This window comes from Pseudophryne corroboree, unplaced genomic scaffold, assembly GCF_028390025.1.
Source record: "Pseudophryne corroboree isolate aPseCor3 unplaced genomic scaffold, aPseCor3.hap2 scaffold_2414, whole genome shotgun sequence".
Taxonomy (NCBI): Eukaryota; Metazoa; Chordata; class Amphibia; order Anura; family Myobatrachidae; genus Pseudophryne; species Pseudophryne corroboree.
The window spans coordinates 44780-55985 of NW_026969070.1; the positions used below are offsets into that span (position 1 = coordinate 44780).

The 11206-nt window shown below is 49.3% G+C and overlaps 17 non-coding genes across 17 annotated transcripts; 3 read left to right on the forward strand and 14 right to left on the reverse strand.

Annotated features, from left to right (window-relative positions):
• Window positions 1–151: 151 nt before the first annotated feature.
• Window positions 152–315, reverse strand: LOC135011311 (U1 spliceosomal RNA). The gene has a single exon (XR_010210417.1). It is a non-coding gene; the product is annotated as a U1 spliceosomal RNA (small nuclear RNA).
• A 674-nt stretch (window positions 316–989) lies between these two features.
• Window positions 990–1152, reverse strand: LOC135011335 (U1 spliceosomal RNA). Its single transcript, XR_010210441.1, has one exon. It is a non-coding gene; the product is annotated as a U1 spliceosomal RNA (small nuclear RNA).
• Window positions 1153–1304: 152 nt separating this feature from the next.
• Window positions 1305–1468, reverse strand: LOC135011323 (U1 spliceosomal RNA). The gene has a single exon (XR_010210429.1). It is a non-coding gene; the product is annotated as a U1 spliceosomal RNA (small nuclear RNA).
• Window positions 1469–2142: 674 nt separating this feature from the next.
• LOC135011330 (U1 spliceosomal RNA) lies at window positions 2143–2305 on the reverse strand. Its single transcript, XR_010210435.1, has one exon. It is a non-coding gene; the product is annotated as a U1 spliceosomal RNA (small nuclear RNA).
• A 149-nt stretch (window positions 2306–2454) lies between these two features.
• Window positions 2455–2619, reverse strand: LOC135011338 (U1 spliceosomal RNA). The gene has a single exon (XR_010210444.1). It is a non-coding gene; the product is annotated as a U1 spliceosomal RNA (small nuclear RNA).
• A 670-nt stretch (window positions 2620–3289) lies between these two features.
• On the reverse strand, window positions 3290–3452 carry LOC135011332 (U1 spliceosomal RNA). Its single transcript, XR_010210437.1, has one exon. It is a non-coding gene; the product is annotated as a U1 spliceosomal RNA (small nuclear RNA).
• Window positions 3453–3604: 152 nt separating this feature from the next.
• Window positions 3605–3768, reverse strand: LOC135011319 (U1 spliceosomal RNA). Its single transcript, XR_010210425.1, has one exon. It is a non-coding gene; the product is annotated as a U1 spliceosomal RNA (small nuclear RNA).
• A 972-nt stretch (window positions 3769–4740) lies between these two features.
• On the reverse strand, window positions 4741–4904 carry LOC135011307 (U1 spliceosomal RNA). The gene has a single exon (XR_010210413.1). It is a non-coding gene; the product is annotated as a U1 spliceosomal RNA (small nuclear RNA).
• Window positions 4905–5578: 674 nt separating this feature from the next.
• Window positions 5579–5741, reverse strand: LOC135011348 (U1 spliceosomal RNA). Its single transcript, XR_010210453.1, has one exon. It is a non-coding gene; the product is annotated as a U1 spliceosomal RNA (small nuclear RNA).
• Window positions 5742–5893: 152 nt separating this feature from the next.
• LOC135011317 (U1 spliceosomal RNA) lies at window positions 5894–6057 on the reverse strand. Its single transcript, XR_010210423.1, has one exon. It is a non-coding gene; the product is annotated as a U1 spliceosomal RNA (small nuclear RNA).
• Window positions 6058–6726: 669 nt separating this feature from the next.
• On the reverse strand, window positions 6727–6889 carry LOC135011327 (U1 spliceosomal RNA). The gene has a single exon (XR_010210433.1). It is a non-coding gene; the product is annotated as a U1 spliceosomal RNA (small nuclear RNA).
• Window positions 6890–7041: 152 nt separating this feature from the next.
• LOC135011306 (U1 spliceosomal RNA) lies at window positions 7042–7205 on the reverse strand. Its single transcript, XR_010210412.1, has one exon. It is a non-coding gene; the product is annotated as a U1 spliceosomal RNA (small nuclear RNA).
• A 674-nt stretch (window positions 7206–7879) lies between these two features.
• Window positions 7880–8042, reverse strand: LOC135011345 (U1 spliceosomal RNA). Its single transcript, XR_010210450.1, has one exon. It is a non-coding gene; the product is annotated as a U1 spliceosomal RNA (small nuclear RNA).
• Window positions 8043–8194: 152 nt separating this feature from the next.
• LOC135011313 (U1 spliceosomal RNA) lies at window positions 8195–8358 on the reverse strand. The gene has a single exon (XR_010210419.1). It is a non-coding gene; the product is annotated as a U1 spliceosomal RNA (small nuclear RNA).
• A 144-nt stretch (window positions 8359–8502) lies between these two features.
• On the forward strand, window positions 8503–8618 carry LOC135011354 (U5 spliceosomal RNA). The gene has a single exon (XR_010210459.1). It is a non-coding gene; the product is annotated as a U5 spliceosomal RNA (small nuclear RNA).
• Window positions 8619–8888: 270 nt separating this feature from the next.
• On the forward strand, window positions 8889–9005 carry LOC135011302 (U5 spliceosomal RNA). Its single transcript, XR_010210409.1, has one exon. It is a non-coding gene; the product is annotated as a U5 spliceosomal RNA (small nuclear RNA).
• Window positions 9006–9291: 286 nt separating this feature from the next.
• On the forward strand, window positions 9292–9404 carry LOC135011300 (U5 spliceosomal RNA). The gene has a single exon (XR_010210407.1). It is a non-coding gene; the product is annotated as a U5 spliceosomal RNA (small nuclear RNA).
• Window positions 9405–11206: the final 1802 nt, after the last annotated feature.

The window sequence follows — 11206 nt, forward strand, 5'->3', positions numbered from 1 at the left end:
AGTTGGGCTAGAGCTGGGGAGGGTCGCTGCTCGGGTACCCCCCTGTCAAGTGAAGGAGATCAAACTGAGGCAGCACAATGGAACTCTCGAAAGAAGAACAAGGCTAGAGGAAGATCTGAGACAAAGAAATCTGACTTTTACCAGAGCTGACCAGAGGAAAACACAAACACAGTCCCCCACTACCACAAATAATGCAGTTGAGTTTCCCACATTTGGGGAAATCACAGGGGTCAGCATACCCAGAATGCAATGAATGAACCTCACCCTGGGAGAACAATCTTTATGACCATGGTATCTCCTATGCAAAATAAGTATGATTTGGGATAGGGCTGGGGAGGGCCGCTGCTCAGGCACATCTCTGTCAAGTAAAGGAGATTCAACTGAGGCAGCACAAGGGAACTCTCATCTGGGGACAACAACTGCAGGGAGAACACATATTTTCAGATGAACATGGGAGAGCAGAAGGCTGCCTAATACTGAAGCACCCCCAAACAACAAACCAAATGCAACAACTAGTGCAAGCATTCCTGGGGGAAGGCCTGCAGCAGATAGATTTGCATATGGTGATGTCATCCAAGCAGTGGGTCAAAGTTGGCTTCAACCCTCGTCTGCATATGAAAAGAGAAAAGGGGCGTGCAGGGCATGGTGGCCTTTTGCGGCACTTGGCTGACCCCTAGTTTGCATTAAACACCTCCACCCTCCTTCGGTGTGGGGCTCATGTTGGCTATGCCCCAGCCCCTGAAGCATTCAAGCTGATTTCTTGCAGCAGCTGGGCACTGTAACAGCTCCAGAGCTGCTCTGTAAGGCAAGTAAAAGGGTGTGGGCCCTGCAGCACTACCTGTAGTTCGCATTGTGCGTTGGAAGGCACAAAGTAAGCAGAAAGGAGGAGAAGTCAGGATAGTGCGCAAGGGCATAGAAGGGAGCGGCTCAAGAAAAGAGAAGTGGAAACAGACAGCAAACTAGGCTGGAGAGAGACCTGAGACAAAGATATCTGAATTATACGAGACCTGACCAGGGGAAACACAAATTATGCAGTCAAGTTTCCCACATTTGGGGAAATCGCAGGAGCAGCACACCCAGAGTGCAATGGGTGAGCCTTGCCCTTGGAGAAGCACCTTCATGATCATAGTATCTCACCTGGCAGGTAAGTAGGAGTTGGGCTAGAGCTGGGGAGGGTCGCTGCTCGGGCACCCCCCTGTCAAGTGAAGGAGATCCAACTGAGGCAGCACAAAGGAACTCTCGAAAGAAGAACAAGGCTAGAGGAAGATCTGAGACAAAGAAATCTGACTTTAACCAGAGCTGACCAGAGGAAAGCACAAACACAGTCCACCACTACCACAAATAATGCAGTCGAGTTTCCCACATTTGGGGAAATCACAGGGTTCAGCATACCCAGAGTGCAATGAATGAACCGCACCCTGGGAGAACAATCTTCATAACAATGGTATCTCCTATGCAAAATAAGTATGATTTGGGATATGGCTGCGGAGGGCCGCTGCTCAGGCACATCTCTGTCAAGTAAAGGAGATTCAACTGAGGCAGCACAAGGGAACTCTCATCTGGGGACAACAACTGCAGGGAGAACACATATTTTCAGATGAACATGGGAGGGCAGAAGGCTGCCTAATACTGAAGCACCCCCAAACAACAAACCAAATGCAACAACTAGTGCAAGCATTCCTGGGGGAAGGCCTGCAGCAAATAGATTTGCATATGGTGATGTCATCCAAGCAGTGGGTCAAAGTTGGCTTCAACCCTCGTCTGCATATGAAAAGAGAAAAGGGGCGTGCAGGGCATGGTGGCCTTTTGCAGCACTTGGCTGACCCCTAGTTTGCATTAAACACCTCCACCCTCCTTCGGTGTGGGGCTCATGTTGGCTATGCCCCAGCCCCTGAAGCATTCAAGCTGATTTCTTGCAGCAGCTGGGCACTGTAACAGCTCCAGAGCTGCTCTGTAAGGCAAGTAAAAGGGTGTGGGCCCTGCAGCACTACCTGTAGTTCGCATTGTGCGTTGGAAGGCACAAAGTAAGCAGAAAGGAGGAGAAGTCAGGATAGTGCGCAAGGGCATAGAAGGGAGCGGCTCAAGAAAAGAGAAGTGGAAACAGACAGCAAACTAGGCAGGAGAGAGACCTGAGACAAAGAGATCTGAATTATACGAGACCTGACCAGGGGAAACACAAATTATGCAGTCAAGTTTCCCACATTTGGGGAAATCGCAGGGGCAGCACACCCAGAGTGCAATGGGTGAGCCTTGCCCTGGGAGAAGCACCTTCATGATCATAGTATCTCACCTGGCAGGTAAGTAGGAGTTGGGCTAGAGCTGGGGAGGGTCGCTGCTCGGGCACCCCCCTGTCAAGTGAAGGAGATCCAACTGAGGCAGCACAAGGAAACTCTCGAAAGAAGAACAAGGCTAGAGGAAGATCTGAAACAAAGAAATCTGACTTTTACCAGAGATCAGAGGAAAACACAAACACAGTCCCCCACTGCCAACAAATAAAGCAGTCACGTTTCCCACATTTGGGGAAATCACAGGGGTCAGCATACCCAGAATGCAATGAATGAACCTCACCCTGGGAGAGTAATCTTCATGACCATGGTATCTCCTATGCAAAATAAGTATGATTTGGGATAGGGCTGGGGAGGGCCGCTGCTCATGCACATCTCTGTCAAGTAAAGGAGATTCAACTGAGGCAGCACAAGGGAACTCTCATCTGGGGACAACAACTGCAGGGAGAACACATATTTTCAGATGAACATGGGAGGGCAGAAGGCTGCCTAATACTGAAGCACTCCCAAACAACAAACCAAATGCAACAACTAGTGCAAGCATTCCTGGGGGAAGTTCTGCAGAAGACGGATTTGCATACGGTGATGTCATCCAAGCAGTGGGTCAAAGTTGGCTTCAACCCTCATCTGCATATGAAAAGAGAAAAGGGGCGTGCAGGGCATGGCGGCCTTTTGCGGTGCTTGGATGACCCCTAGTTCGCATTAAACACCCCACCCTCCTTTGGTGTGGGGCTCATGTTGGCCATGCCCCATCCCCTGAAGCATTCAAGCTGATTTATTGCAGCAGCTGGGCACTGTAACAGCTCCAGAGCAGCTCTGAACGGCAAGTAAAAGGGTGTGGGCCCTGCAGCACTACCTGTAGTTTGCATTGTGCATTGGAAGGCACAAAGTAAGCAGACGGGAGAAGTCAGGATAGTGCGCAAGGGCATAGAAGGGAGCGGCTCAAGAAAAGAGAAGTTGAAACAGACAGCAAACTAGGCTGGAGAGAGACCTGAGACAAAGAGATCTGAATTATACGAGAGCCGACCAGGGGAAACACAAATTATGCAGTCAAGTTTCACACATTTGGGGAAATCGCAGGAGCAGCACACCCAGAGTGCAATGGGTGAGCCTTGCCCTGGGAGAAGCACCTACATGATCATAGTATCTCACCTGCCAGGTAAGTAGAAGTTGGGCTAGAGCTGGGGAGGGTCGCTGCTCGGGTACCCCCCTGTCAAGTGAAGGAGATCCAACTGAGGCAGCACAAGGGAACTCTCGAAAGAAGAACAAGGCTAAAGGAAGATCTGAGACAAAGAAATCTGACTTTTACCAGAGCTGACCAGAGGAAAGCACAAACACAGTCCCCCACTACCACAAATAAAGCAGTCGAGTTTCCCACATTTGGGGAAATCACAGGGGTCAGCATACCCAGAATGCAATGAATGAACCTCACCGTGGGAGAACAATCTTCATGACCATGGTATCTCCTATGCAAAATAAGTATGATTTGGGATAGGGCTGGGGAGGGCCGCTGCTCAGGCACATCTCTGTCAAGTAAAGGAGATTCAACTGAGGCAGCACAAGGGAACTCTCATCTGGGGACAACAACTGCAGGGAGAACACATATTTTCAGATGAACATGGGAGGGCAGAAGGCTGCCTAATACTGAAGCACCCCCAAACAACAAACCAAATGCATCAACTAGTGCAAGCATTCCTGGGGGAAGGCCTGCAGCAGATGGATTTGCATACGGTGATGTCATCCAAGCAGTGGGTCAAAGTTGGCTTCAACCCTCGTCTGCATATGAAAAGAGAAAAGGGGCGTGCAGGGCATGGCGGCCTTTTGCGGCGCTTGGATGACCCCTAGTTCGCATTAAACACCTCCACCCTCCTTCGGTGTGGGGCTCATGTTGGCTATGCCCCAGCCCCTGAAGCATTCAAGCTGATTTCTTGCAGCAGCTGGGCACTGTAACAGCTCCAGAGCTGCTCTGTACGGCAAGTAAAAGGGTGTGGGCCCTGCAGCACTACCTGTAGTTTGCATTGTGCATTGGAAGGCACAAAGTAAGCAGACAGGAGGAGAAGTCAGGATAGTGCACAAGGGTATAAAAGGGAGGGGCTCATGAAAAAAGAAGTGGAAACAGACAGCAAACTAGGCTGGAGAGAGACCTGAGACAAAGAGATCTGAATTATACGAGAGCCGACCAGGGGAAACACAAATTATGCAGTCAAGCTTCCCACATTTGGGGAAATCAGAGTGCAATGGGTGAGCCTTGCCCTGGGAGAAGCACCTTCATGATCATAGTATCTCACCTGGCAGGTAAGTAGGAGTTGGGCTAGAGCTGGGGAGGGTCGCTGCTCGGGCACCCCCCTGTCAAGTGAAAGAGATCCAACTGAGGCAGCACAAGGAAACTCTCGAAAGAAGAACAAGGCTAGAGGAAGATCTGAGACAAATAAATCTGACTTTTACCAGAGCTGACCAGAGGATAGCACAAACACAGTCCCCCACTACCACAAATAATGCAGTCGAGTTTCCCACATTTGGGGAAATCACAGGGGTCAGCATACCCAGAATGCAATGAATGAACCTCACCCTGGGAGAACAATCTTCATGACCATGGTATCTCCTATGCAAAATAAGTATGATTTGGGATAGGGCTGGGGAGGGCCGCTGCTCAGGCACATCTCTGTCAAGTAAAGGAGATTCAACTGAGGCAGCACAAGGGAACTCTCATCTGGGGACAACAACTGCAGGGAGAACACATATTTTCAGATGAACATGGGAGGGCAGAAGGCTGCCTAATACTGAAGCACCCCCAAACAACAAACCAAATGCAACAACTAGTGCAAGCATTCCTGGGGGAAGGCCTGCAGCAGATGGATTTGCATACGGTGATGTCATCCAAGCAGTGGGTCAAAGTTGGCTTCAACCCTCGTCTGCATATGAAAAGAGAAAAGGGGCGTGCAGGGCATGGCGGCCTTTTGCGGTGCTTGGATGACCCCTAGTTCACATTAAACACCTCCACCCTCCTTCGGTGTGGGGCTCATGTTGGCTGTGCCCCAGCCCCTGAAGCATTCAAGCTGATTTCTTGCAGTAGCTGGGCACTGTAACAGCTCCAGAGCTGCTCTGTACGGCAAGTAAAAGGGTGTGGGCCCTACAGCACTACCTGTAGTTTGCATTGTGCATTGGAAGGCACAAAGTAAGCAGACAGGAGGAGAAGTCAGGATAGTGCACAAGGGTATAAAAGGGAGGGGCTCATGAAAAAAGAAGTGGAAACAGACAGCAAACTAGGCTGGAGAGAGACCTGAGACAAAGAGATCTGAATTATACGAGAGCCGACCAGGGGAAACACAAATTATGCAGTCAAGCTTCCCACATTTGGGGAAATCGCAGGGGCACCACACCCAGAGTGCAATGGGTGAGCCTTGCCCTGGGAGAAGATCCTTCATGATCATAGTATCTCACCTGGCAAGTAAGTAGGAGTTGGGCTAGAGCTGGGGAGGGTCGCTGCTCGGGCACCCCCCTGTCAAGTTAAAGAGATCCAACTGAGGCAGCACAAGGGAACTCTCGAAAGAAGAACAAGGCTAGAGGAAGATCTGAGACAAAGAAATCTGACTTTTACCAGAGCTGTCCAGAGGAAAGCACAAACACAGTCCCCCACTACCACAAATAATGCAGTCGAGTTTCCCACATTTGGGGAAATCACAGGGGTCAGCATACCCAGAATGCAATGAATGAACCTCACCCTGGGAGAACAATCTTCATGACCATGGTATCGCCTATGCAAAATAAGTATGATTTGGGATAGGGTTGGGGAGGGCCGCTGCTCAGGCACATCTCTGTCAAGTAAAGGAGATTCAACTGAGGCAGCACAAGGGAACTCTCATCTGGGGACAACAACTGCAGGGAGAACACATTTTCAGATAAACATGGGAGGGCAGAAGGCTGCCTAATACTGAAGCACCCCCAAACAACAAACCAAATGCAACAACTAGTACAAGCATTCCTGGGGGAAGGCCTGCAGCAGATGGATTTGCATATAGTGATGTCATCCAAGCAGTGGGTCAAAGTTGGCTTCAACCCTCGTCTGCATATGAAAAGAGAAAAGGGGCGTGCACGGCATGGCGGCCTTTTGCGGCGCTTGGATGACCCCTAGTTCGCATTAAACACCTCCACCCTCCTTCGGTGTGGGGCTCATGTTGGCTATGCCCCAGCCCCTGAAGCATTCAAGCTGATTTCTTGCAGCAGCTGGGCACTGTAACAGCTCCAGAGCTGCTCTGAACGGCAAGTAAAAGGGTGTGGGCCCTGCAGCACTACCTGTAGTTTGCATTATGCATTGGAAGGCACAAAGTAAGCAGACGGGAGAAGTCAGGATAGTGCGCAAGGGCATAGAAGGGAGCGGCTCAAGAAAAGAGAAGTTGAAACAGACAGCAAACTAGGCTGGAGAGAGACCTGAGACAAAGAGATCTGAATTATACGAGAGCCGACCAGGGGAAACACAAATTATGCAGTCAAGTTTCCCACATTTGGGGAAATCGCAGGAGCAGCACACCCAGAGTGCAATGGGTGAGCCTTGCCCTGGGAGAAGCACCTACATGATCATAGTATCTCACCTGCCAGGTAAGTAGAAGTTGGGCTAGAGCTGGGGAGGGTCGCTGCTCGGGTACCCCCCTGTCAAGTGAAGGAGATTCAACTGAGGCAGCACAAGGGAACTCTCGAAAGAAGAACAAGGCTAGAGGAAGATCTGAGACAAATAAATCTGACTTTTACCAGAGCTGACCAGAGGAAAGCACAAACACAGTCCCCCACTACCACAAATAATGCAGTCGAGTTTCCCACATTTGGGGAAATCACAGGGGTCAGCATACCCAGAATGCAATGAATGAACCTCACCCTGGGAGAACAATCTTCATGACCATGGTATCTCCTATGCAAAATAAGTATGATTTGGGATAGGGCTGGGGAGGGCCGCTGCTCAGGCACATCTCTGTCAAGTAAAGGAGATTCAACTGAGGCAGCACAAGGGAACTCTCATCTGGGGACAACAACTGCAGGGAGAACACATATTTTCAGATGAACATGGGAGGGCAGAAGGCTGCCTAATAATGAAGCACCCCCAAACAACAAACCAAATGCAACAACTAGTGCAAGCATTCCTGGGGGAAGGCCTGCAGCAGATGGATTTGCATACGGTGATGTCATCCAAGCAGTGGGTCAAAGTTGGCTTCAACCCTCGTCTGCATATGAAAAGAGAAAAGGGGCGTGCAGGGCATAGCGGCCTTTTGCGGCGCTTGGATGACCCCTAGTTCGCATTAAACACCTCCACCCTCCTTCGGTGTGGGGCTCATGTTGGCTATGCCCCAGCCCCTGAAGCATTCAAGCTGATTTCTTGCAGCAGCTGGGCACTGTAACAGCTCCAGAGCTGCTCTGTACGGCAAGTAAAAGGGTGTGGGCCCTGCAGCACTACCTGTAGTTTGCATTGTGCATTGGAAGGCACAAAATAAGCAGACAAGAGGAGAAGTCAGGATAGTGCACAAGGGTATAAAAGGGAGGGGCTCATGAAAAAAGAAGTGGAAACAGACAGCAAACTAGGCTGGAGAGAGACCTGAGACAAAGAGATCTGAATTATACGAGAGCCGACCAGGGGAAACACAAATTATGCAGTCAAGCTTCCCACATTTGGGGAAATCGCAGGGGCACCACACCCAGAGTGCAATGGGTGAGCCTTGCCCTGGGAGAAGCACCTTCATGATCATAGTATCTCACCTGGCAGGTAAGTAGGAGTTGGGCTAGAGCTGGGGAGGGTCGCTACTCGGGCACCCCCCTGTCAAGTGAAAGAGATCCAACTTAGGCAGCACAAGGGAACTCTCGAAAGAAGAACAAGGCTAGAGGAAGATCTGAGACAAATAAATCTGACTTTTACCAGAGCTGACTAGAGGAAAGCACAAACACAGTCCCCCACTACCACAAATAATGCAGTCGAGTTTCCCACATTTGGGGAAATCACAGGGGTCAGCATACCCAGAATGCAATGAATGAACCTCACCCTGGGAGAACAATCTTCATGACCATGGTATCGCCTATGCAAAATAAGTATGATTTGGGATAGGGCTGGGGAGGGCCGCTGCTCAGGCACATCTCTGTCAAGTAAAGGAGATTCAGCTGAGGCAGCACAAGGGAACTCTCATCTGGGGACAACAACTGCAGGGAGAACACATATTTTCAGATAAAAATCTTGGTCATGCTCTGGTTTCTCTTCAGAACGAACAAATCTTTCGCCTCTTACTAAAGATTTCCGTGGAGAGGAGCAAAACCGAGTTTTATCTCAATTTTTGCATGCCCCATCTTTTTGGGGTTTCTTTTACCGGTTTAAAGATAGAATGAGTGTGCTTTAATGTAAGCTCATTTGCATAGAAATGACAGTAAATGTTTATTTATGTTCAAACAGAACTTTCTTGACCATGCTACTTGCTTTAAAGATCTGGGAGCACATGGAATACAGTACAAACCATGCTTATAGCAAGGAGAAGCCAGGTGAGAAATCTGCTTTCTTTCAAATTGGGCGCTCACTTTGATCTGAATGAGGACTGCTGGCACAGCACTCAGGCGACAGGTGGAATCTTGGTCATGCTCTGGTTTCTCTTCAGAATGAACAAATCTTTCGCCTTTTATTAAAGATTATCCGTGGAGAGGAGCAAAACTGAGTTTTATCTCAATTTTTGCATGCCCCATATTATTGGGGTTTCTTTTATCAGTTTAAAGACAGAACGAGTGTGCTTTCTTGTTAGCTTTAATGTAAGTTTATTTGCATAACAATGACAATAAATGTCTGTTTCTTTTCAAGCAGAACTTTCTTGACCATACTAATTGCTTGAAAGATCTGGGAGCACATGGAAAAGAGTACAAACCATGTTTATAGCAAGGGGAAGCCTGGTGAGAAATCTGCTTTCTTTCTTTCAAATTGGGTGCTCACTTTGAGCTGAATGAGGACTGCTGGCATGGCACTCAGGCGACAGGTGGAATCTTGGTCATGCTCTGGTTTCTCTTCAGAACGAACAAATCTTTCGCCTTTTACTAAAGATTTCCGTGGAGAGGAGCAAAACTGAGTTTTATCTCAATTTTTGCATGCCCCATATCATACCTCCCAACTGTCCCGATTTTCGCGGGACAGTCCCGTTTTTTGGGGACTGTCCCGCTGTCCCACCTGCGGGCCGCAGTGTCCCGCGGTGGGGAGGACAGTTGGGAGGCTCTGTCTGTCGCTGCCCTGCTTAGCAGAGCAGCGGTGAATAGTCGCTGTGCGCACAGCGTCTATTCACTGAAGTCAGAGGGAGAGGTGGCATGCCAGCGGCTCACAGAGCGCTGGGCATGCCCCCTCAGTGCCGAAAACGGGGGCGTGACTCGCGATCGCGGGTCCTCCCGCGAAGCCATGCCCCTTTTTACTTAGGCCACGCCCTTTTTGGGAGCGCGTGCGACTTCGCCGCGCGTGTGTCCCTCTTTGCGAGCCGACAAAGTTGGGAGGTATGCCCATATTATTGGGGTTTCTTTTATCAGTTTAAAGACAGAACGAGTGTGCTTTCTGGTTAGCTTTAATGTAAGTTTATTTGCATAACAATGACAGTAAATGTTTGTTTCTTTTCAAACAGAACTTTCTTGACCATGCTACTTGCTTGAAAGATCTGGGAGCACATGGAAAACAGTACAAACCATGCAGTATCACAAGAGCCTTTATTTGATCTTTCATGAAGATAGAGCAGAATTGAGGACACGTCAACAATTTCTGCCGAAGGTGGTTCATCTTTCCACATGGTGCCTTTGGCCACTGACACCTTCGTTGAGTCAAAGTCTCTGGCTGTGGTCAGAACTTTGAAAATTTATGTCACCAGAACGGTTCAGATTAGGAAAACAGAGGCTCTGTTTGTCCTGTATGCTCCCAACAGGATTGGGTGTCCTGCTTCCATGTAGACCATTATGCGCTGGATCTGTGGTAAGATTCAGCATGCTCATTCCATGGCAGGATTGCCGTTACTGAATTAGGTGAAGACCCATTCTACTAGAAAGGTGGGTTCATCCTGGGCAGCTGGTCGGGGAGTCTCGGCATTGCAACTTTGCCGAGCAGCTATTTAGTAAACACTTTTGCTAAGTTTTACAAGTTTGATACCTTGGCCGATGATAACTTCAAGTTGGGTCATTCGGTGCTGCAGAGTCGTACGCACTCTTCCACCCGTTCAAGAGCTTTGGTATAACCCCATGGTTCTTAATGTGACCCCAGCATCCTCTAGGTCGTATGAGAAAATAGGATTTTAATACCTACCGGTAAATCCTTTTCTCTTAGTCTGTAGAGGATGCTGGGCACCCGTCCCAGTCCATACTGTGTCTGCAGTTATTACTTGTGGTTATACACATGTTGTGTTATGGTTCTGGTCAGCTTTTTGCTGCAATTATTCATGCCGTTGGCTTGTGTTCTGTTGAATGCCACGTTCTGCGGCATGCTTAAGGTGTGAGCTGGTAAGATGCTCACCTTAGTTTAACAATAAATCCTTTCCTCGAAATGTCCGTCTCCATGGGCACAGTTCCTATAACTGGAGTCTGGAGGAGGGGCATAGAGGGAGGAGCCAGTTCACACCCTTTGATAGTCTTAAAGTGCCCATGTCTCTTGCGGATCCCGTCTATACCCCATGGTTCTTAATGTGACCCCAGCATCCTCTACGGACTAAGAGAAAAGGATGCCCTTGCGCACTATCCTGACTTCTCCTCCCGTCTGCTTACTTTGTGCCTTCCAACGCACAATGCAAACTACAGGTGGTGCTGCAGGGCCCACACCCTTTTACTTGCCTTACAGAACAGCTCTGGAGCTGTTACAGTGCCCAGCTGCTGCAAGAAATCAGCTTGAATGCTTCAGGGGATGGGGCATGGCCAACATGAGCCCCACACCAAAGGAGGGTGGG